This window comes from Giraffa tippelskirchi, chromosome 12 (genome assembly GCF_054371585.1).
Source record: "Giraffa tippelskirchi isolate mGirTip1 chromosome 12, T2T-mGirTip1v1.2.pri, whole genome shotgun sequence".
In the NCBI taxonomy this organism is placed as follows: Eukaryota; Metazoa; Chordata; class Mammalia; order Artiodactyla; family Giraffidae; genus Giraffa; species Giraffa tippelskirchi.
In genome coordinates this window covers 37242167-37267810 of record NC_137286.1, presented here as the reverse complement: position 1 = coordinate 37267810, position 25644 = coordinate 37242167, and the positions used below count along the sequence as shown (strand labels likewise).

The window sequence follows — 25644 nt, the reverse complement described above, 5'->3', positions numbered from 1 at the left end:
AGTTTCAGCTTCAACATCAGACCTTCCAATGAACACCCAGGATTGATCTCTTTTAGGATGGATTGATTGGATCTCCTTGCAGTTCAAGGGACTCTCAAGAGTCTTCTCCAACACCACAGTTCAAAAGCATCAATTCTTCGGTGCTCAGCTTTCTTCACCGTCCAACTCTCACATCCATACATGACCACTGGAAAAACCATAGCCTTGACTAGATGCACTTTTGTTGGCAAAGTAATGTCTCTGCATTTAAATATGCTATCTAGGTTGGCCATAAGCTTCCTTCCAAGGAGTAAGTGTCTTTTAATTTCATGGCTGCAGTCACCATCAGCAGTGATTCTGGAGCCCCAAAAAATAAAGTCTGACACTGTTTCCACTGTTTCCCCATCTATTTCCCATGGAGTGATGGGACCAGATGCCATGATCTTAGTTTTCTGAACATTGAGCTTCAAGCCAATTTTTTCACTCTCCTCCTTCACCTTCATCAAGAGGCTCTTTAGTTCCTCTTCACTCTCTGCCATAAGGGTGGCGTCATCCGCATATCTGAGGTTATTGATATTTCTCCCGGCAATCTTGATTTGCAGCTTGTGTTTCTTCCAGCCCAGCGTTTCTCATGATGTACTCTGCATATAAGTTAAATAAGCAGGGTGACAATATACAGCCTTGACATATTCCTTTTCCTATTTGGAACCAGTCTGTTGTTCCATGTCCAGTTCTAACTGTTGCTTCCTGACCTGCATACAGAAATCTCAGAATGATGAAGAAAATGATTGGCAGATTTGACTACATGATAAGACTTTAGCATGTTTTCTTTTGGTCTTTTATATCTACACTTTTACATTCTTGCTGCTGCTAAGTCGCTTCAGTCATGTCCAACTCTTTGAGACCCCATGGACTTTGCGACCCCACTTGACACACAAGACACATGGTGGCCAGTGGCGCCAACTCTCAGGATGAAGCACTTAGGTGCCATATGCCAGACTAAACCTTGTGCTCTCACGCTCTAGTGGGGAAACAATGCTTAATGAGTTTTTAGCATCATTTGGTATAAATTAGGAGGAAAATTAGTAAGCCTTCTTCCTTTACCATACCTACGGATAAATAGAAACTGAAGTACACTATCACAAGGACTTCTGACTACAGATATGTAGAAATTAATGTGTGAAATCAACAATGTATTCAGGAGATTTTCCTCTTATACTACCCAAAGGATTTTTAGGAGTTTTAAGAGGAAGAATAAAAATTTGATTCTGTAAAATTATGACAGTGATGTCCAAGTAATGTCATGTTCTGGGACAGATGACCAGAAGGAAGGAGGGCAACTTGAAATGATGTTTCTACAGGCAAGTGGAAGTTTTTATTTCATTTTCTCTCTGAATAGTTTTAAGGAAATGGTAATATAGCAGTTAAATAAAAATACACAAAAACAACAAACAATAAACTGCATTTGAATCAGGAGATTTGGGTTCAAATCCCTAAACTGTCAACCACCTGTTGTTAATCATGGATGAGTCACTTTACCTCTAGGATCAAGCTTTCCATTTGTAAAATGAAGGTGTTGGGTTTTAGGTTATTTCTAAAGTCACTTCAAGCTATAATTCTCTGCTTTTGTAAATTTTTCATGGCTGTCCTATGATAATGATGGAAAAATGTAACCTTGATTCATCATTGTCAACTACCATGACCAGAGAATACATTATCTGTTAGTCATTTAGCTAATCCTAGAATTAGTCCTTTAGTAGTTTGCTGTGAGGCCATGTTTTCCTTTTTGTCTAGTTGTTTCGTAAATGCTGTGGGACGAGTGGGCAAACATGCATAGTTAGACTGGCAAGTAAAACCAAAAGTAGTCCAGATGACTTCTGATGGGCAGGAGTTGTGGTGTGCTAAATCTAATCCAGTGAAATTCAGTACTGATGACAATGAAATAGTAAATTTAGGTTGAAAGATAAAATCAAAGAAGCAAAGAACAGCTGTTTAACCAAGTAGCAAAAGGGGAACCCTTTCACTGTTAGTAGGAATATGAATTAGTGTAGCCACTATGGAAAACAGTATGGAGGTTCCTCAAAAAATTAAAAATAGAACTACCATATGATCCAGTATTGTGCTCCTGGGTATATATCTGAAGAAAAGGAAAGCTGTAATTTGAAAACATATGCACACCCCAGCTTTCTTAGCAGCATTTACAATAGTGAAAATATGGAAGCAACCTAAATGTCCATCAACAGATGAATGGATAAAGAAGATGTGGAGGGTGTATACACACACATATACACACACCGAAATATTACTCAACCATAAAAAAGAATGAAATTTTGTCATTGGCAACAATGTGGATGTACCTAAAGGGTATTATACTTAGTGAAGTGAGTCAGACAGAGAAAGACAGATATTCTTCTCACTGAAATACGAAATATAAAAATGAAGCAAAAAGTGAACATAACAAAACAGAAACAAATGTAGAGAACAGACTAGTGTTTAGCAGTAGGGAGGGGGAGGAGAGGGGCAAGATAAGGGTAGGGGATTGAAATATACAAACTAATATGTATAAAATAAATAAGCAGCAAGGATATATTGTATTCCAAAGGGAAATACAGCCATTACCTTATAAAACTTTAAATGGAGTATAATCTATAAAAATATTGACTCACTATGTTGTACCTCTGAAACTAATATAATATTATAATTCAACTGTTCAACAAAAATAAAATAAGTTTTAAAAATTTTAATTAAATTTAATTTTTTGAAACTGAGCCATCTCTTAACCAATAACTTTATGCCTATTTCTGAAACTATAGTAAATAGAATGGGAGAAATGGGTCCCAACTAATCACAGCAGTGAGCTTTTCTATCCCATGGGCCAGATCATGTCTGAAGAGTTCTTGGCTTGTCATCTTGAATAAGAGATATAATTGTCATGGTATAATTTTCACCATTTTGAAATAGAAAACATACCTGGTGGAGAATGAAAAGGTTAGGAAAAAAGAAGGCTTGGCTGCTGTTGTTGGGAGAGAAAGCAAAGGCCTCTCTGGAGGAGCAGTAACAGGCCTGTGGGCTTGGTTATCACAGAAGGACCTTCAGGCAGGCAAAACGCCTCTGGGGCTCCAATAAACATGGGGATGAGCTGACCGTGGCCTTCAAAAAGCAGAATAAAGTATCATTAGCATCTCAGAGCATCTCAAGAACTGGCACAGTGTCAAAGCTTTGACCTTGCATTCTGATTCTAAGTAACTTACTGCTGTGTGACCCTGGGCAGGTTACTTAACTCCTCTGGGTCCAGAAGAAGTGGTCATTAAGGGGGCCATATTAGCTCTAGAAGCCCATGATTATTGTGAAATCTAAGGATGGAGCATATGGTCTGTGGTAGCACATCATGGTCCAGCAGGCCCTTTCCCAAGAGGGCTGGCCTGGCCAGGGAGGCTCCAAGCCCCAGAACCACCTTGAGTTGGAGCAGCAAGGAGTCAAGGCTGCGGCCAGCTCTGTCCCTGAGTCAGGATCCCTGCTTGGCCCCTCAGTCACCTGTTCCTGCTCCCTAGGGCTGCCTGCCTCACTGCCATGGCTGACATGGATGGCAGGCAATGCTGTGATATTGTCCTGACCGCCTTGAGTCGGCATCCTGCCCATGAGTGGACTTTCTCTTCCAGGGGCAGGGATCAACCCTCTCCACTCAGACCTGGGCCATCTGCCTCCCCCAGCTCCCAGGCTCCCCTGACCGTGTCCTGATCTGACCTAGTCCATTGCCCAGTTAGTGCCACTTGGACCCCAGTTGAACTTCACACCCCTGGTCGGAGATACTCCCATAGCCTGAGCTCAGCGCATCTGGTGGGGTTGTGCTGTGTTGTGAACGTTGCTTGTGTTTTCACAGGTACATTAATCACTGACCCACAGTCTGACGAGGGGTGTCAGACCCAGAGGCCTCTATGGATTGAGGAGGTGATTTTGAACTCCCTGAAGAGAAAGGGCTTGCATGCTGGAAATCTACAACCAGGGTCCTCAACTCTTGAGTTACATAGAGCTTAGTTAGTACAATGCTCATATACCCTCCATCTGAGCAGAGGTTGGGAGTGGAGAGGAGATGGGAAAGGGACCCCTCCTCCTGGCCCAGATGCCTGTTCCTGCTCCCTGACCCAGGAAGAGGAAACATTCAGGGGCTGGAGGGCTTAGAGGGTAGGGAGGGCTGGGAAACCTCAGTACAATCTTAGAAATCACAGCTGTCAGAAGAGGAGTGAGCAGTCCCCCCAGACCCCCATGACCTGGGATGGAATCCCAGCCCCTCCCCTGCCCCTCTCACCAGCATCTAGACAGACTGCCTCTTCCTCCCTCATTTCCCTCCTCCTCTCTCTGCTGCCTTCACTCTCAGGATTGCGACCTGGCCCCAGGCTTTCTGAGTTGGCCCAGCCACCTGGACATCCAGCCCTCCAGGCCACAGAGGCTGCTACCTCCAACTCTCCATTATCCTCTCGTATCCTGTGTCCTCCAGGTGGTGGACGCTCCTTGGGCCGGCAGCTCTGTTGGAGCCATCCTGCTGAGCCACTTGGCTAACCCCTTCTTGAGTTGTTCTCTGCCTCTCATGGAGCTGCCTGGCCAGCTATCCCAGCAGGCACGTGGCTCTCACACCCAGATGGCACCAAGGACATGTGACATGTGGGTGGGTGAGCCAGCAGCCACGGTGCAGGCACACGGCCCCACTTACTGAGGTTTGGATTCTGCCTTAGAGAAGGGCATGGAGATTTCAGACCCTGGGAAGCAGATGAGGGGTCCCTTCCCTCCCTGGTGATGCCATGTTGGGGGCAAATTGCATGTGACTTGTCAGGACTGTGCCACTACTCATGTGCTGCCTGCAGTCTCAACACCCTGTGTGGTCTCAGAGCACCCAGCACTGTCCCGCTACAGAGATGCCCCCATCCTACCTCCCCACCCCCCCACACACTGCACACTAAAGATTCACCTCATCCTTCTGCAGTCCCCATGTGCAGGGCATCATCTTTGCAGCTGCAGTCTGCAAAGAATTCCTCGCCCTGCTGAGAATTCTTCTCCATGGCACTGGAAGGATAGGTCTGTGTCCTCCCCCTACCCCAGCGCTCTCCTCAGCTGCAGTCATGAGAATTCCCTGAGGAAGTCACGAACACCTAGTCCAGGTGCACAGAGCAGTCACTCAACAAACACCACTTCCCGGCCCCTTCTCCTGGGAATTCCTCAGGGTGAATTTCCAAGCCCAGCATTTCCTCTCTCTTCTCTGGCCTCTAAGGCTCAGCAGGGAGCAAACTGCCCTGCTGGCCTTGCGCTCCTAGCCATTCTCCTGTTTCAAGACTGAGGGTCTTCAGGGCAAGCAAACACCAATGTGCTTTACTTGCACCCCACCTCCTGCAACTCCTGACAAAGCAGGTGCTCAGTGAAAGTTTGCTGGTTGACAGATCTGTGAAGATTTCTTGCAGGATAAGGAACTTGAAGGAAACCTGGCTTGTGAAGGACAGAGACACATTGGGATAGGCAGAAGGGAACCCAATGGAAAAACACAGCAAAACCTAAGTAGGGTGGGAGGCAGCGGGGTCTGGGTGGTCTGAGGGAAGAAGCCACCCCAGGGGAGGCCAGAGAGAGCCCCTGTGAGTGGTGACCTGCCTGGGACCACCCGGAGTCTCTCAGGCAGCCTCCAGGCAGCTGCCAGCCTGGCTACTCTGCTGGGTGACCACAACTCATTTTTACCTGCTTTTTGCCAGCAGTCAGGCCTGGGAGCATTCCTGGCCTTCTTTCATCTTTAGTCCCTCTAATGTCACTTTACAGCCACGAGCGCTCTTCTGTCCCCAGAGTGTTTTCGGAGGCTCCTCCCCATCCGTCTCCACCAGGACCCCTGGGCCGGCCACCCCTGGGAATAGATGAAGTGGGGCTGAAGTGGCTTCCCGGGGTGTCGCCATCGCCATGTCCAAGCCAGCCGCATCCTGCCTTTCAGGACAGCAGTGTGGGTCTAACATGGCCATTTGATTTTAGAAACATGTCTTCTAGAACTAAAGTGCATGCAAAGCTTCAACATCCTTCCTTTTGGCTGATAACCTTTCTCTCCCCTCACTGTATTCTCGATCTAAACTTATTTTTGAATCACTGCAATTTTCTTGCATTTCTCTCTAGAGGCACTTGGATTTTGAAAAGCACTTCAGCCTCCCAAAACTTTACATAATTTATTGCAGACATATTTTGTGCTTGCAGTATCTTTCAGTACAAAAAAGAGAATCTCCCTTTTATTTTCAGAAGTGTTACAGACTTATCCTGAATTTAAATGTCTTGAAACTTCAGCCAGGACATGCTGCAAGTGTTGATTCCCTTTGATAACTGGAAATCAAACTGCATCCCAGGAGGACCGAGGTCTCCACACTTTGTGCCTTCCTGAGTGACAAAAGAACTTAGTGGTTGGTGTGTGAATTAATGCCAGTTTCATAGAAATTCACTTTTCTTTTAAACCTCTTAGGAAGACTAAGAAATAAAGCCTGTGGGTGAAGGTTATGTGTGGAGGAGGACCCTGTATTTTTACAAGTGAGCTAGGCATCCCAGGAGCACAGGCTGGGAGCCCTGCACAGGAGATGCTGGGAGGCTCAGAGAAGTTTCATGAAGAGCAGACATTTGAACCAGGACGGGAGACCTCCCTTTCAGTGTTCTTGTGGGATTAAAGGAAATCCTGTAACACATTCAGCCTAGTACATTGTGTGTAGTACATGCTCAGTAAATAGGAGCTGCAGTGAAAAATCATGATCATTATCACCTTTGTTAGAGTTTCTGTGGCATCCACTAGCAGGAAGTGGGTGATGAATCTGGGGGAGAAACATCCTCTGATTCTGAAAATATTTTTAATTTCTTTTATTGAAGTATAGTTGATTTACAGTGTTGTATTACATTATGTTCTACTGTATAGCAGAGTGATTCAGTTATACATACATATATAAATATATATATATATTCTTTCCATTACAGTTTATCACAGGATATTGAATATAGTTCCCTGTGCTATAAGTAGGACCTTGTTGTTTATCCATTATATAATGGTTTGAATCCCTGATTCTGAAATATTACTGTGGGAGACTTTTTACCTCACCCAACACCACAGGCAAAGTCACCTCTCTCTGTGGTCTCCCTGGCTTGAGAGCAGAATTGATCAGCCCCATGTAGTCCCGCTTCTGTGGGTCCCTGCCCTCCCACCTGCCCGCCTGGCATGCGCTCCTGGGGGCTCCAGGACCCAGTGCTGGGGTTCCCGGATCTATGCCCAGACTGTCCACTAGCGGGTCTGCATCTGTAACTCAGTTTAGTGCCTGGTTACTTCCCCTTCGGTCTTGGGGCCAAATGTATTGAGAAACAAATTGATTATTTGTCCAGACCAGTGGTGTTGTACACTAAAAGGTTCACATCCCAAAGCAAGTCAGTAAAATTTAAATTTGGTACAGCTAGCCCTCTTCACCTGGCCTTGACATTCCTTCTCTAGGAATCTTAGAAATGGCTTTTTAAGATTGTTGGAAATCTGTTGAGATTTTACTAGTTTTAATAGATTAATTACAGATGAATTAATATTACAATGTTGTCTACTTGTCCAGGAAATATTCTCCCTTTATTCAGTGTTCAACTCCTGTTTTACAGTGGAGTTTTATAGGTTTCTTGGATGACTTCTATACATTTGTAATTAGACTTTTTCATAAGGACGTTTTAGAATATTTTACTCTGCATATTTCTCTTTATTTTTCTTTTTTTTAAGCAATATCATGTGGACCAAAAAAAAGTGCTTTCAAAACTGTGTGAATGGTTTAAAGAGTAAAATACATAGCCGTGCACCTGTCAGACAGGAGAAACATGGTTGTACCCCAGAATTCATGGATGCTCCCACTCCCCCACCCACAGAGGTCACCACTGTCCTAAATCACCTATGTCCACACAGAGCTCCCTCAGCATCCTGATAAAGCCATTGTAAATGGAAAATATCCCGAGTCAGAATGCATTTAATACATAAAACCTACCAAACATCATAGTTTAGCCCAGCTTCCTTCAAACCTGCTCAAAACACTTATATTAGCCTATAGTTGGGCAAAATCATCTAACACAAAGACTGTTTTATAATGAAATGTTGACTATCTCATGTAATCTGTTGAATACTATACTTGGAGCAAAAAACAGAATGGATGTCTGGGTCCAGGCTGGTTGTAAGTGTATTGATTGTTTACCCTCATGATGGGGTGGCTCACTGCCACTGCCCAGCATCTCCAGAACAGGTTATATGGTTTATCACTCGCCCAGGAAGAGATCAAAATTCAAGAGCTACCATATCATCCTTCAGTCCTACTCCTGTGCATATTTCTGGATAAAAACATGGTTCAAAAGGATCCATATACCCCAGTGTTCATTGCTGTGTGGTTAAGTGTCTGTGGACAGAAGAATGGATAAAGAAGATGTGACACATATATACAAATATTACTTAGTAATAAAAAAAGAACAAAATAATGCCATTTGCAGCAACATGGATAGACCTGGAAATTTATAATACTAGGTGAAGTAAGTCAGAGAAATACAAATAAGATATTGCTTATATGAGGAATCTTGAAAAAAAATAAAAATGTATTTACAAAGTAGAAACAGACTCACAGACTTAGAGAACAAACTTACTAAATTTACGATAACCGGGGGCTGGGGGTGGGGGTGGATAATGAGGGGGTGGGGGAGAGACCGATTGGGAGTTTGGGATTGATATGTGCACCCTGGTATATTTAAAATAGATTACCAATAAGGACCTACTGTATAGCACAGGGAACTCTGCTCAACGCTCTATAATAAGCTAAATGGGAAAGCCATGTAGAAAAGAATAGATACATATATATGCATGACTGAATCATTCTGCTGTACACCTGAAACTAACATAGCATTGTTAATCAACTATACTTCAGTATAAAATAAAAATTTTAAAGATTTTTAAAGTAGTTTCTACTGAATGCACATAAATGTCACACCATCCTAGAGTTGAAAAAAATGTAAGTATTGTAGAACCATCCTAAGTCTAGGACCGTTTAGATTCCCAAGCTAAACTGTGCTTCGATCGGCCTGCTATTTGCACTTTATATGTGGATTGTGTACATTCTTCTGTGGCTTGATTCTTTCCCTTAATATGGTCTATCTATCCAGCCATGTTGATGTCTGTTCCATCATGCACTCATTTTGCCTCAATTTGGATTCCATTCTGCAGTTGATGAGCAGCTGGTGAGTTCTGTGCTCCTAGGAGCTTGAGTGTGCTCTCAGGTGCGTGCCTGTGAGGCCCAAAGGATGTGCGAGAGTTCCTGGGATGCCGGTGCCTTTCGTCTGGGTCAGGACATGCAGTTTTCCCAAACAGCTGCACTGCATTTGCCATTGACAAGCATCCAAAAAAGATTCCATAGGATTTTCTCTATATCCTTGTCCATATGTGGCTTTATTCCTTTAAATTGTTTTGCCAGTCTGGCAGGTATAAAATATTATATCTTTGTGATCTTATTTTCGATTTATTTTCATAAAAATTAGATGGTCAGAATTTTTTTCTGACATGAATTTTTTCTATGTCTATTACTTTTTTATTCTTGCATTTCTGCACAGTTTCTACAAAATTTCTGCTTATTTCAATGGCTCATTTTTTGTTTGGGTTTTCTTTTTTTTTTTTAGTAAATCTTAGGAATACTTTAAATTGTCTGAGTACCATTTCTTAATCAGTGATATGTCTGGTAAATATCTCCTCACATCATGTGGTCTGTCCACTCACTTCCTTAACAATTTTAATACTTTTATGCAAAGCAGTTTATAATTTATTTTAGCCATATTTATGCTCTTGTTTTGCCTTACTTAAGAAATTATTCCTTACTTCAGAGTCATAAGAAATTTCCCATATTCTCTTCTAGAATTTGTATAGTTTAGCCTTAATTTAGAAATTTATTCTTGGTACGGTGGGGTCCAATTTCATTATTTCAATTTGCATGATCACTTGTGTTAGCATTGTATAGTACAAAGTCTGTTCTTTTCCAACTGATCTGGAAAATCATCTGTCATGTATCAAATGTCCATATATATATATATATATGTGATCCTTTTTTAGGTTTTCTATTCTGGGCCACTTCCCTACGTGTCTATCCCTGTACTGTAATGACAGAGTGTCTTCATTTCTGTCATTTTGTGATGAGTCTGGTTACCCCACAGGGCTTTTCTCCACTTCATCCTTTATCTTCAATGTGCATTGAACTTTGGGCTTCTAAATACACTTTGGAATTAATTTGCCAGTTGTACGCATGTACACACCACACCCCTCCACCTGACACACACATGTCCTTTAACATATTAAATGCAGTTATCTTAAAGGGCATGTGTGTGAACCTTTAGGAGTGTAATGTCTTCTCATCTACATCTCCGCTTATTCAGACCTATTTTCTCTCCATGAGGTTTCTGTACCCGTTAGATTCATTCCTGTATATTTCATATTGATGCTATTGTATATGGCATTTTTTACTTGATTTTCTAAATCTTTCTGGTTCATACACACAGAACTGATTTTATATATTCATTTTATATCTGAAAGCTTTTATTCTAATAATTTATCAGCAAGATTATGTTCTATGTATTAAGCCATATTTTTCACAAATAAGGCAAGTTTCTCCTTTCTTTTAAACTTCTCATACCTTTCACTGTAACTAACTTACTTATGTGTCCTTAGTGCTCTGGCTCAGACTTCCAGGGGATTGGTGATCTACAGTGGTGATAGTGCACTTCCCTGATAGCTCAGCTGGTGAAGAATCCACCTGAAATGCAGGAGATCCCAGTATGATTCCTGGGTCAGAAAGATCCCCTAGAGAAGGGATAGGCTGCCCACTCTAGTATTGGGCTTCCCTAGTGACTCAGACGGTAAAGAATCTGCCTGCAATGCAGGAGACCTGGGTTCAGTCCCTGGGTTGGGAAGATCCTCTGGAGGAAAGCATGGCAACCCACTCCAGTATCCCTGCCTGGAGAATGCCCATGGACACAGGAGCCTGGCGGGCTGCAGTCCATGGGGTCTGAGAGTCGGAGACGACGGAGCGACTAAGCCCAGCAGAACACAGTGGTGATAGTGTGACCTTATCTTATTCATGATCTTCAAGGAAGGGCATTCAACATTATACAGCATTTCACCATGAAGTGTAATATTTCCTGTCATCTTTTAGAAGATATCCTATATCAGGTTAAAGAGCGTCTATCTCTACTTTGCTAAAGAGATTCTTTTATCGTGAATGGATGTTGAATTATATCAGTGTATATCTTTTGAAATGGTCATCTGATTTTCCTCTTTAATTTATAATGTGGTGAATTTATAAAGTTTACACATTGAACTTATTTTGTTGACAATTAATATTAATTTAGGATTTTCTTTTTTAATCTTGGAGAAAGATAACTTATTTTGCCCTTTTACTTTTAACCTTTAGTTTTAATAACAATCACTTGATTAATAATCCAAATAAATACTATATTATCATTTCTTTTAACTAATAATTATTTCTTGTATCTTACCTTTTCCCATTGGATTTATTTTTCTTTTTATTTGAGTATTTTCTCTCTAAATATTTTCAAGAGTCTGTGGGCAGTGAACCTTCTGAGCCTCTGTATGTCTGAAAATATACATCATCTTTTCTTGAAAAATAATTTGTCTGTCCATATAGTCCAAGGTTCCAAATTCTACTCCCTTCACTTCCTGTCTTAAAATATATTTCTCTTTGAATGCTGTGTGGCCAATGGAAAAATCTTTAATTTGATTCTCATTCTTTTGTGTGTTTGTTTATTTTGAAACTATTTTATTGTGGGAAAATATACATTACATGGGGCTTTCCCTGGTGGCTCAGATAGTAAAGAATCTATCTGCCATGTGGCAGACCCAGGTTTGATTGCTGAGTTGGGAAGATCCTCTGGAGAAGGGAATGGTTACCCACTCCAGTGTTCTTACCCGGAGAATTCCACGAATGGAGGTTACAGTCTGTGGGGCCTCAAAGAGTCAGAAATGATTGAGTGACTAACACTTTCATGCATAACATAAATGTACCATAAGTGTCCATTCAGTAGTGTTAGGTACGTTTACATTGTTATTCAACCATCACCACCACCTCTTCCTAGGACTTTTTCCCTCATTGTAACTCTTTATTCATTAAATCCTAACTCACAATTCCTCATCTCCCAGCCCCTAACAACTTCCATTCTGCTTTCTGCCCCTAAGAATTTAACTACTCTGGATACTTCATATAAGTGGAATCATACAGTGTCTGTCCTTTAATTACTAGCTTATTTCACTTATAGTGTCCTCAAGGTTCATACATGTTGTAATGAATGTAAGAATTTCCTTCCTTTTTTAAAAAATTTTTTAATTGGAGTATGGTTGGTTTACAATGTTGTGTCAGTTTCAGGTGTACAGCAAAGTGAATCAGTTATACATATACATATATCCACTCTTTTAGGTTCTTTTCCCATATAGGCCATTTCTGAGCACTGTGTAGAGTTCCCTGTGCTATACAGTAGGTCCTTATTAGTTTCTATAGTAATGTGTATACATTCAATCCCAACCTTCCAATTTATCCCTCCTTCCTTCACCCCTAGTATGTTTTCTGCATCTTGGATGATGTAGACATTTCTCCAAAGAAGACATACAAATGACTAACAAGCACATGAAAAGATGCTCAATATCACTAATTATTAGAGAAATTCAAATCAAAACTACAACGAGGTATTATCTCACACCAGTCAGAATGGCCATCAACAAATCTACCAACAATATAAATGCTGGAGAGGGTGTGGAGGAAAGGGAACCCTCTTGCACTGTTGATGGTAATGGAAATTGGTAAAGCCATTATGAAGAATAGTATAAAGGTTCCTTAAAAAACTAGGAAAAAAACTACCATGCGTGTGTGCATGCTAAGTTGTTTCAATCATGTCTGACTCCTTGCAACTCTATGGACTGTAGCCCCCCAGGCTCCTCAGTCCATGGGATTCTCCAGGCAATAACACTGGAGTGAGTTGCCATGCCCTCCTCCAGGGCATCTTCCCAACCCAGAGATCGAACTCACATCTCTTATGTCTGCTGCATTGGCAGGCAGGTTCTTTACCACTAGTGCTACCTGGAAAGCCCCATAAAACTACCACATGACCCAGAAATCCCACTACTGGGCATATATCCTGAGGAAACCATAATTGAAAAAGACACATGTACCCCAATGTTCATTGCAGCACTGTTTACAAAAGCCAGGACATAAAAGCAACCTAGATGTCTATTGACAGATGAATGGATAAAGAAGTTGTGGTACATATGCATGATAGAATATTACTCAGCCATAAAAAGGAAACATATTTAAGTCAATTCTAATGAGGTGGATGAACCTAGAGCCTATTACACAGAGTGATGTAAGTCAGAAAGAGAAAGACAAATATTGTATTAATATGTTAACGTACATATATGGAATCTACAAAGATGGTACTGATAATCCTATTTGCAGGGCAGCAAAAGAGATGGAGACATAAAGGACAGACTTTGGGACACAGTGTGGGAAGGAGAGAGTGAGATGATTTGAGAGAGTAGCATTGAAACATATATACTACCATATGTAAAATAGATGGCCAGTGGGAATTTGCTGTATGATTCAGGGAACCCAAAGCCTCTGTGACAACCTAGAGGGGTGGGATAGGGAAGGAGGTGTGAAGGAGGTTCAAGAGGAAGGGGACATATGTATATCTATGGCTGACTCATGGTGATGTAGGCAGAAACCATCACAAAATTATAAGCAATTATCATCCAATTAAAAATAAAATTAAAATAAAAAAAAACCTAAAAATAGAGCTACCATATGATCCAGCAAATCCCAGTCTTGGGCATATATTCAGAGAAAAACACAATTCAAAAAGATACACACACCCCAGCGTTCACTGCAGCACTATTTACAATAGCCAGGACGTGGAAGCAAACTAAATGTCCATCAACAGAGGAATGGATAAAGGAAATGTGATTCATATATACAATGGAGGATTACTCACCCTTAAAAGAAATGAAATAATGCCATTTGCAGCAACATGAATGGACCTAGAGATTGTCAGACAGAGAAAGGTAAATATCATATGATATCACTTAAATTAACTTCCTTCCTTTTTTAAGACTGAATCATACTTTATTGTATGGCTAGACCTTATTTTTTTAATCTGTTCATTCACTGATGGGAACTTGAGTTACTTCCACCTTTTGGCTATTGTGAATAATTCTGATCAACAAGACTGTACATATGTCTGTTCAAATCTCTGCTCTATCCAGAAGCAGAATTGCTGTATCATATGGTAATTCTTTGTTTAATTTTTTGTGGTTCCTCATCTTGATTACAGAGTTTTCTATAGACGTTTTCTATAGCAGCTGTACCATTTTACATTCCCACCAGCAATGCAAAAGGGTTCCAATTTTCTTGTTTGTTTGTTTGGTTTTTTTCCCCCCCTAATGGCTATGAAATGGTATCTCACTGTGGTTTTGGTTTGTATTTTTCTACTGATTACTGATATCGAGTACCTTTTCATGTGATTATTGGCCATTTGTATATCTTATTTGAACAAATGGGTATTAAAGTCTTTATTTTTAAACTGAGTTGTTTGGGTTTTCTCTTGAGTTGTAGGCATTCTTTATATATTCTGGATATTAATCAATCACTTATCAGACATATGGTTAGCAAATATTTTCTCCTATCCCATAGGTTGCCTTTTCATTCTGTGTCATTTGATGTGCAGAAGTTTTTAATGAAGTTTATTTCTTTTGTTGCTTGTGCTATTTGTAACATATCCAAGTTATCATTGCCAAATCCAAGATCATGAAGATTTTCCTCTAAAAGTATACTTTTAGCCCTTAAATACAGGTTTTTGATCCATTTTGAAGTAACTTTGAGGTATTTGGAGAAGGGCATGGCAACCCACTCCAGTATTCTTGCCTGGAGAATTCCATGGACAGAGGAGCCTGGTGGGCTACAGTCCGTGGGGTTGCCAAGAGTCAGACATAACTGAGCGACTAATGCTTTAAGGTATGGTATAAGGTAAGAGCCCAGCTTCATTTTTTTGTATGTGGATATCCAAGTTTGCCCAATAGTGTGAGAACTTGGTTCTTATCAAAATTGTTTTGGCTATGGATTCTCATTCTTTTGCATTTAGTGTCTTCCAATGTCTATTTAAAAATTCAGTTAGGTTTATGAGGATATGTGATTTACCCATGTGGATGTAAGAGGTCAAAGGGGAAACCAGCCTGGGTTCTGGAGCCCCAGGGTGCTCAGGATCTACAGGGACCAGACTGGCCATCCCCAGGCTGTGGGTGCACCCCCTGAGAGGCAGTCCCTGGATGCAGGAGAGATCCTCAGACTTCACCCAGAACCTGTATGTTAACGTGGAGGAGAGCGTGGTCCTGGTACTATGTGTAGGGTGTGACCCAGCTCCTTCCCCTCACCTGTGCAGTCATGGCCCTCCTAGCTTATGAGCATCCTGGGGGTCTGATGCCTGCAAGAAAAGCCCACATCACAGATAAGCAAGTAGATCTCAGGAGTCAACATACTACTCATGACATTTGCTCCCCACCCCCCCGCCCCCGCCACTGCTGGGGAGCATCCTGCACTCACCTGGACTGAGGTGTGGTCCACAGGAACCCTCCTGACTCAAGATACTGTTGATGACACTCTGACCCCCTGGCCTGGCCACCCCACGAGGAACAAGGAGTGGTCATCAGCCTGACCTCTTGAATTCCCTAAGGACCACACCGTAATCCTGGCAAGGATGATGATGAACAGCTTTCTAACTTTGTGATTCCCTGTGGTCTGTGCCACCTGAACTTCTCATGGGATGTCAGAAGCCGAGCTTCTGTCTGTGAGCCTCTCTGTGCACCTATCCTGGAGCATCAGCATAGCCCGTGAACTTCTCATGACTCTGACCTCACAGTCACTTCCTTGAGTTGACACTCACTTAGGAGACTTTTCCTTTTATCCTGACCTAACTCTCAATGCCTTCATTTATTTAAAAATTAAAGGGTGGTCTTACATTTAGATCTTTAATCCATTTTGAGTTTATTTATGAGACAAGTGCTCAGGGCTGGTGCAATGGGATGACCCAGAGGGATGGGATGGGGAGGGAGGTGGGAGGGGGGTACAGGATGGGGAACACATGTAAACCCGTGGCTGATTCATGTCAATGTATGGCAAAAACCACTACAATATTGTAAAGTAATTAGCCTCCAACTAAAATAAATAAATTAATAAAAAAAATAATTGAAGGGTGGGATGGTGTGTGAGGGAGGGAGATTCAGGGGCATGGGATTCACTGTCAAGGCCATCTCAAGGCCAAACTCTGTATCTTGATTACAATGGTGGTTACACAGGTCAAAGTTTTGTCATTTTGTCAAAATCTATTTCCTTAAAGGGCTTGCCTGATAGCTCAGTTGGTAAAGATAGCTCAGTTGGTCCACCTGTAATGTAGGAGGCCCCCTTGTGGCTCAGCTGGTAAAGAATCCGCCTGCAACACAGGAGACCTAGGTTCGATCCCTGGGTTGGGAAGATCCCCTGGGGAAGGGTAAGGCTACCCACTCCAGTATTCTTAGGCTTCCCTTGTGGCTCAGCTGGTAAAGAATCTGCCTGTAAATCAGGAGATCTAGGTTCGATCCCTGGGTTGGAAAGATCCCCTGGAGAAGGGAAGGGCTACCCACTCCAGTATTCTATCCTGGAGAGTTCCATGGACTTGCAGTCACAGAGTCAGACATGACTGAGTGACTTTCACTTTCATACTTTCATATACTTAAAATGCATGTATTTTATTATATGTAACCTATTTGTCAATAAAGCTTGTTTAAACAAATTTTAAAGGCCATTTCAAGTTCATACCCAATATTTTAAATCATTTTAAAATTTGAAATATAAAAATAATTTAAATTCTCACTTCTAATGAAATGTAAATGTTTTCTTTCATTATTATCTTTTCCAGAGTTCTCAGGGGCTGTGGTCTCACGCCGTCCACTGGGGCAACAATGGGCCATTTCCAGCAGAGACAGTGCTGCGTTGCCCCAGGTGCCTGACTGCCACCCACCTCTAGTGAATTGCAGTGTCTGAAAAGTGAGTTCCATGTTCGTGGGGTCTGTCATGACTATGCTGGGGTGGGGCAAGTGCAGTCAACATCTCCAACAGCAGAGCTTGTTGTGGTCCTGGGAACAGATGACCTGAAAATCAGGTTTAAAGCCAGGGAACAAGAGTGCATTAATTTATCTGCTGAAGTCCATTGAGAGGAAATTATGAAATGGATTTCATTTTGCATTAAGATTTGTGTTTAGAATAGTAAACATCACCCTTCTAAAGAACCTGGTTGTAGTGAATAACCAGGAGGTAATTTGATTTACACTAGTGCAGAATTTATTAAGCAGCTCTGTTGCCATCTGTAGCTATCATGATTGATTTTTAAAATATTGGAAAGGTAACTTAAACAAAAGACTAAAGTCTTACTTACCATATTAATTGCTTTTATTTTTAATGTTCTTCTTAGTGCTTGTCCAGAAATAGAATTTTTATTTAGTTGATATCAGAGAGTAGCAATTCTTTTGCCTTATGACTCTTCAAACAAATATATTCATTTACTTTTTTGCCTACTTTTCCTTTTGATAAACTCCAAACTCTTAGGAAAATGGAAAAAGAGGGCAGTGAACACCTGTATTCTTCATTCAGATTTACTAGATGTTTGCCCAGGTACACACTCAAATACATACCCACACACAGAGATTATAAATATGGATGTGTGTGTGTTATGGATGCGTGTTCAGTTTTTTCTCTGAATCATTTGTACATAAGTTGCAGACATCATTACATACTTTGCATATATCTCTTAAATTCATAGACTGTCTTCTTCAAAACTGTCCTATAATACCATTAACACTGTGGAATTCAACACTGATAAAGCAGTGTTTTCCAATATATAGTTCCAATTCAAATACCCCTGGTTGCCCCCCAAATATCCTTTATAGCTGTTTTCCCTTTTTTAGTATTCAATTAAATGTCATTCACTGAATTTAGTTATATCTCTTTGTTGTTCAGTCACTAAGTTGTGCCCAATTCTTTTCAACTCCATGGACTGCAACACGCCAGGCTTCCCTGTCCTTCACCATCTCTCGAAGTTTGCTCAAACTCATATCCATTGAGTCGGTGATGCCATCCAACCATATCATCCTCTGTCGCCCCCTTCTCCTGCCTTCAATCTTTCCAAGCATCTTGAGTCTTTTTCAGTGAGTCTGCTCTTCACATCAGGTGTCCAAAGTATTGGAACTTTAGCTTCAGCATCAGTCCCCCCCAATGAATATTCATGGTTGATTTCTTTTAGGATTGACTGGTTTGATCTTGCTGTCCAAGGGACAACCCTGTTTTTGTTTTTGTCTTTTGCGATGTTCACATATTTTTAAAGAATCTAAACAAAACAAAATAAAAGAATCTAAGCCTTTTGTTTTGTAGAGTATCTCACAGGAGTTGTCTGACTGTTCCTTCATCCTTAGCTTCAGGTAGACATCTTGTGAATTTGCCTCGCATTTACATCATCATGACCTAGTATTGGTAGCGACAGGTTCAGCTGACCAAGGTGATTTCTGCCAGAGCTCTCCTTTATGATGTCACCTTATTTATTTCTTCTAATTAATAAGTAATCTGTGGGGTGAGGTTTGAGATCATAGGAATATTCTGTTTCCGAGATAATTTTCACCAACAACTTTAGCACCCATTGCTGGTCGTATTATGATTTTTCATTAATCATTCAATCTGCGCATCAGACTTCCTTTCCTGTAACATAATCCTTCCTTTTTCACTTTTTCCACAGCTGTGAGATATCACACAGGGAGTATCTGGGTAGTCAAGAGAAGAACTCTGAAATCAGACTATATAGGGGTGGCCCTTGTCTCTTGTCACATGCTGACCATATGACCTGGGCAAAGGCTTCACTTCACAACCCTTAGTGCCCTAGTGTTTAACACTGGCGACAGGAGTAAGTCCTGCAAGAGGTGTCCAGTATGGCTGGAGCCATGGTTGGCACTCACTGGGTATGATTGCAGAGGCAGGAAGGATGGTTGAGTGCCCAGTGAGTGCTGCTCCAACCCGTGAAAGCTGATTCAGACCTTTGGCCAAAAGGCTGATGAACATTAATGACAGGGCAGAGCCCTAGTCTGAGTGCTCATAATCGTAAGCCCCCAAGCTTAGAAGGTTGCGTAGAGAAGCAAACTCATAGCAGGGAGCATCCACCAGCGAACAACGTCCCCGTGAGGTGACTCCACCCACGGTTCTGGTTACTCCTCACACTCTCGGTCACACTCCCTTCCCCCCTGCCGCAGGCCTGGACCTCCCTGGCCTGCTGTCTGTTTGCCTTTCAGTCACAGGTAACTAATTGGACTTCTTGTCTGAAGGTTATTAGATTTCTTTCTGTTTAGATTCAGTCATTGTGGTTTTATTCAGTCCCTATGGTTTTATTTTCTGGCCATGGACTCTTCCTCAAGAATGTTTTAGAAATTTTACCAGGGAAATAGCTTATGAATATACATGTGATTTACAAGCTACATGTGGATATGGATTAGATTGCTTCTGTAGAGTACTTCTAGCTAGATTATCTTCAAAATGCTTCTTCTGTACATTTTACTTGTCTCATTTTCTTCCCCGCAGTGCTTTCTTTTTTCTGTTGAAGTATAGTTGATTTACTATGTTGTGTTAATTACTGCTGTACAGCAAAGTGATTCAGTTATATATGTATATGCATTCTTTTGTATATTCTATTCCATTACAATGTATCACAAGATATTGAATATATTTTTCTGTGCTATAAAGTAGGACCTTGTTGTTTATAAAAGCTTGCACGTGCTAACCCCAACCTCCCCCGCAAAATTCCCTGTGATTCTTAAAAGCAGATGAGGGCTGGTGTGATAAAGGATACCTGTGGCTGCAGCCAGCGTGCTTCCTGCTTGTCAGACAGAGCTTGCAGGATGGCTCTGTGGTGTCCCCTGTTCTCCTGCTTTCTGGGGCAATAGCCAGCCCAGCTGGCATCGCCAACCCAAAGCTCCCCTGAAGTTTCCCACCTCCTCCTTCTGGTTTCCTCCTTCTTAGCAGTTTATGAGCTGGGGACCCTCTGCCTGTCTCTGTGTCCCTTTGGGATGAGTTCCTTGGGGAAAGAATTAGATTGTAGGTATGACATAAACTGGATGGGATGGCTGGAGCAAAGTTGAAAATCGGATCTCTGCTTCTGCAGAGACACAGAAGAGAGCACTTGGGTTTTTTTTTTTTTTATTGAAATATAGTTGATTTATTTACAATATTGTATTAGTTTAAGGTGTACAGCACAATGATCCATTTATACATATATATATATTTTACATTCTCTTTCATTATAGGTTATTACAAGATATTGAATATAGTTCCCTGTGCTATACTGGAAATCTTTGTTGATTACTAGAGTTTCATTTGAACACGTGGGTAGAAATATCAGGGCAGCCTTTTTTTTTTCATTTCCTAATATGTACCGTGAGGAATTTCTGCCCCCTTGAAAACCTGAGTTACCTGTTTTTGAGAGGCATGCTCCAAACTAGCATGCTTAAGGATGGCCTTGAGGCATCTTGAAGGCTCGGAGAGGCCCCCCTTGGAGAAGCTTCCTCCCCGAGGTTGGCAGGCCCTGGGTCTCACGGAGGTCCTCCCCGGCAACCCTGGGCCAGGACCCTGAGTCCCTCTCTTTTACTCCCTTTTCCTGCTTCCTTGTGCCTGACAGGAAGGGCCTCAGTCTTTTCCTGCAGCTGCTTCCCTGGGTCCCAGGAGCTCACTGGGACCCACTTTCTGGGGCAAGTGTGATCAGGGTGCTGTATTTGTCTGTGTCACACACACCCACACTTCCCCAGGAAGGATGGGTCCATGCCGCCCCAAACTAGGTGACATATCCAGGTCATGAGGAAGGTAGCAGAGCCGGGGGCCTGAGGTCTCCCTGAGGAACCTGGCTCTGCCCGTTGGTGCCAAACTCTGGGGCAGTGGGGTGGGGATGCTGGGTAGACAGGCTGTGCTTCCATCCATGTGAAACATCATCTCTTGCACTCTGAGGTTCTGGGGTCTCAGGGTCAAGTGCTGACTCCCACTTTCTAGCTGGGTGGCCCTGACTCCCCAGCTGCCCAAGGAGTCAGTGGTTCCCCAGGGGGTTGGACTCAGAGCAAAAAAAAAAAAAAAGTTGAAATCAACTACCTCAAAGTTGTTCTATTGTCTCCAAAGCTGCAAAGCTTCTTATTTGATCTTGAGCCAGCACTTAAGTGTTTGAGTGATATTGGCGTCACCATTCTTTCCTCAGGGGAGTTGTACATACATATTCTGCTTAAAAGTGTCATTTCTTTCTTAACTCAGACAGCTGATCCCATAAACTTTAACTTTGTGTGCATCCATTTCAGTATAGAACCAACCTTTTAAAAATTATTAATATTTTTTATTTGCAAAACAGAAATAGAACCACAGACACAAAAACAAGCATACAGTTACCAAAGGGGAAAGGAGGTGGAAGATACGTTAGGAGTGTGGAATGTATACACACAGTTATCAACATATATATAAAATAGAGCTCTTCCCAGGTGTTTCAGCGGTAAAGAATCTGCCTGCAATGCAGGAGACCCGGGTTCAATCCCTACGTGGGGAAAATCCCCTGGAGGAGGAAATGGCAACCCACTCCAGTATTCTTGCCTGGAGAATTCCATGGATAGAGGAGCTTGGCGGGCTATAGTCCATGGGGTTGCAAAGAGTTGGACACCACTGAATGACTAACACACACACACGTATAAAATAGATAAACAACAAAGACTGCTATATAGCACAGGGAGCAATACTCAGTATCTTATAACAACCTATAAGGGAGAAGAATCTGAAAAAGTATATATATTGTTGTTGTTTAGTTAGTAAGTCTTGACTGACTCTTTTGCGACCCAGTGGACTGTTAGGCTAGGCTCCTTCTGTCCATGGGTTCTCTCAGGGAAGAATACTAGAGTGGGTTGCCACTTTTCATTCTCCGTGGGCTCTTCCCAACCCAGAGTTTGAATCCATGTCTCCTACATTGGCAGGCGGATTCTCTACTGCCACCAGGGAAGGCCTGTATAAAATAAGTTCTTTTGATATGACATGAAAGCAAATCTTCTGAAAGAATGGTACTCCAGAGGGTTTTATTACGTGTCTAAAGTTATTAGTTTAAGAATATATTTGCAACTAAATGAATAGATAATTACAACAGTAATAATCGTATATAACCTGTTTTTGGTACCCACTGTGGGTGAGGCACTGTGTTGTGTAATCACCCCCAGAACCATGTAAAACAGGAGCTACTATCCTCATTTCAAAGTGAAGCAGTGAGAGCCAGGGATGAAATTGATTGTCCCAGTTTATTTGCAGGCCTGTGTGCATTTGTATTTCAAGATAAGTATTCCTAGTGATTAAAGCTTGAAACTCAGATATCCAAAGAATACAATTAGTAGATGAACACATTCAGGTCATAAAGTTGTCAGGTAAGTATAGGAAACTGATTGGGTTCTTAAAAATCTACCTATCTCAATGTCAGCTATTATAAAATATACAGAGCCATCCAGGATGATGCATGTCTGTAGATGTCTTTTTCCTTTTTGTTTGTTCCTTCATTTAGGTAAACTGGCTTCTTCTGTTTGAAGAGATAGATACTTAGATAAAACTGAATTTTATAATAGCCTGTTCTAGTGTAAAAGCTGAAATTCTCCTTTGCTTGTGAAATTTAATTATTTTTTAATGGAAAAGAGCTATCACATCTATTCCCTTTGTTTCACTTACTGTAAGTATGCTGGAAACTTCCAAGTGTAAATATCTAGCTCACTGGAACTTCTGTCTAAATATCCCCTAGATAGCTTTCCCAACCTCTTTAACATGCGCACACACACACACACACACACACACACACACACAAACACATAGACACACATTTATACAAAGATGCATACATGCTTATGTACACACGCATATATATGCATCCACATCCAACATAAACGCAAGTACACATACTCATATACTGACACACAGAAGCTCACACACATATACTCCTACACATGTGCACAAAGTCACACGTGAACACCTCAATACACGTGAACACCTCAATACACGTGCACACAGGGTCTGTAATCCAAATGGAATTCATTTTTATATGTGGTATGAGGTCTAGATTGAGGTGTTTTTGTCTCTTTGCTTTTGCATATGACTGTCAATTGGTTCTAGGATCGCTGTTTGAAAAGTCTGTCCTTTTCCCATCAATTGTCCTGGTACCTTTGTCAAAATCTCAGCTGTCTGTTTTCTGTTCCATTGATCTGTGTATCTATCCTCTCCCAAATACCACACTGTCTTGCCCACAGTAGGTTTATAATGCATTTTTAAGCAGCATGAATCCTCCAACTTTTCTTTTTTCAAAATTTTTTTTGGCTAATCTGATTCCTTCATCTTTCCATGTAAGTTTTAGAATCAGCTTGTCCATGTCTACAAAGAATCCTGATTAGATGTTAAATGGGATTGTATTTAATTTGTAGATGATTTGAGGGTAACTGACTTCTTAACTGCATTGTATCTTGCAATCCATGCTAGTAGTACATCTCATCATTTATTTAGGTCATGGTCGGTCTCTTTTGTCTGATTTTTGTGAGCTCCCTACAATTTTGTTTCAAGAATATGTCCTTGCTCTGTTGATCTTCAGGTCTATACACGTCCTGCTCTACCTCTTTGGCTCTGTCCTTACTTCCCACCCACCCCTCATATTCACATGGAGATCAGCTCTCTACCTCTTTACTTGCAAAATTCTTAGTTCTTCTGCAGATGAGAGATCACTTCCTCAGCCCTGTTAATTCTCTCCTCCATGCCTACGTAGGCCAGGCTTAGCTCTCTTATAGCACTAAGTACCACATAACGCCACTGCTTCTTTAGTTTGTTCTTTTTGGCCACCAGCCTGAATACTCTTTGAAGGAAGAGCCCAAGCCTGATTTTGGATTGCACATAATACAGAGAAAGGGCTTAGTGAACAACAGTTGCTTACGGAAATGGAGAAATAAAGCAATGCAGAGAAATGAAAGGAGGAAATTGATTGATTGATAGAGAAAAATTAAATTGACAGAAAGATAGTCACTAGGCAGTAAAACAGATAGATATAAAGATGTAGAGGGAGGGAGGAAGATAAAAATAGGTGGATAGACAGACAGATAAAGGCAGACAATTAGATGAATACACCAACAGACATATATATGTAGTTAGACAAATGGATTGAAACACAGACAGACATAGAGACTAGAAGATGGGCAGACAGTTACTAGATTAGATAAATAGATAGTAGTAAGATAGACAAAAACAATCAGAGAAAAGAGAGGTAGACTGACAGTAAGAAAGATATTTATATGAATATATAGTGAGATAGATAAGCATATAATCAGATAGACACAAAGCCAAACAGAAAAGGAAAGAGGGTGAAAAGTAGAGAGATAGGTAAGCAGTCAGGTTGGCAGGTAGGTAGAAACAGAGAAGGGAGGGAGGGATATTAAGTTTAACTTAAGTTTAGTTAATCTTAACAAAATTCTGAGAAAGATATGGTATATTCCCCCCTTGTATAGATGAGGAAAAGATTGAAGGGGCTTTAGTGACCATCCAGACATCATTCTTACAGAGGATGGCAGCACCCAGGTCTCATCAGTCTGGCCTTTCTCCTTGGCTTCTCCAGCTTCCATCACTGCCTTACCAACTGAGCCTTTCCTTTCTCTTGTTCCCTTCAGTTTCCAGGCTTAAGCCCACCTGCCATTTCTTATCTGATTGAATAGCTTCCGCAGAAAATAATACTTCAAGTAGATTGTATCATGTGAGCACAAAGCAGAGCTCCAGAAGCCAGAAGTAAAATTAAAAGGAGGGCTGTGGCTTTTTAGACATTGTCCTACATATGAGATTCTTTTCCCTTTCAATAGTTTTAATTATTCTATAATACATGGATATTCTCATGTGCCTTAGAGAAATGTTCATATTGACACCTCAGGGACAGGTCATGTCCTGGTGCCATAGGTGATGCAGACGTTCCTCTTTGACAAACAGTCGTTTTGGATATTTCCAGCTGTGCTGCAAGGAACATCCTTATACGCACATCCTTGTGCACTTGAGCATGGCTGACTCTATGAAAGATACCAAGGGGCAGAATTACATTTAAAAAACTTCAATACTGAACAAGATGCTCTCCACTGACCTCACCACAAACCCCATATACTCCCCCTAGCGGTGGAAAAAATAACCCATTTCAACTCATCAGGGCTGATTTTTCCAAACTTAATTTTTAAATTTAATTTATTTATTTTTAATTGGAGGATAATTGCTTTACAATGTTGTTTTAGTTTCTGCCATACATCAACATGAATCACCTGTGGTGGTAGTGGTTTAGTTGCTAAGTTGTGTCTGACTTTTTTTTTTTTAATTTATTTATTTTTTAATTGAAGGGTAGTTGCTTTACAGAATTTTGTTGTCTTCTGTCAAACATCAACAATAATCAGCCGTAGGTGTATCCGTGTCCCCTCCCTCCTGAACCTCCCTCACATGTCCCTCCCCATCCCACCCCTCTAGATTGTCACGGAGCCCCTGTTTGAGT

The 25644-nt window shown here is 41.4% G+C and overlaps 1 protein-coding gene across 1 annotated transcript in view; it reads left to right on the top strand.

The window, feature by feature from the left end:
* The window catches only part of OTUD7A (OTU deubiquitinase 7A), a 336026-nt gene that overhangs the window by 173110 nt on the left and 137272 nt on the right, over window positions 1-25644 (top strand). The window contains exon 2 of the mRNA XM_081546684.1: window positions 16975-17102. The gene's annotated coding sequence lies outside the window, so the exon portion shown is untranslated. The remainder of the gene's footprint in view (window positions 1-16974; window positions 17103-25644) is intronic.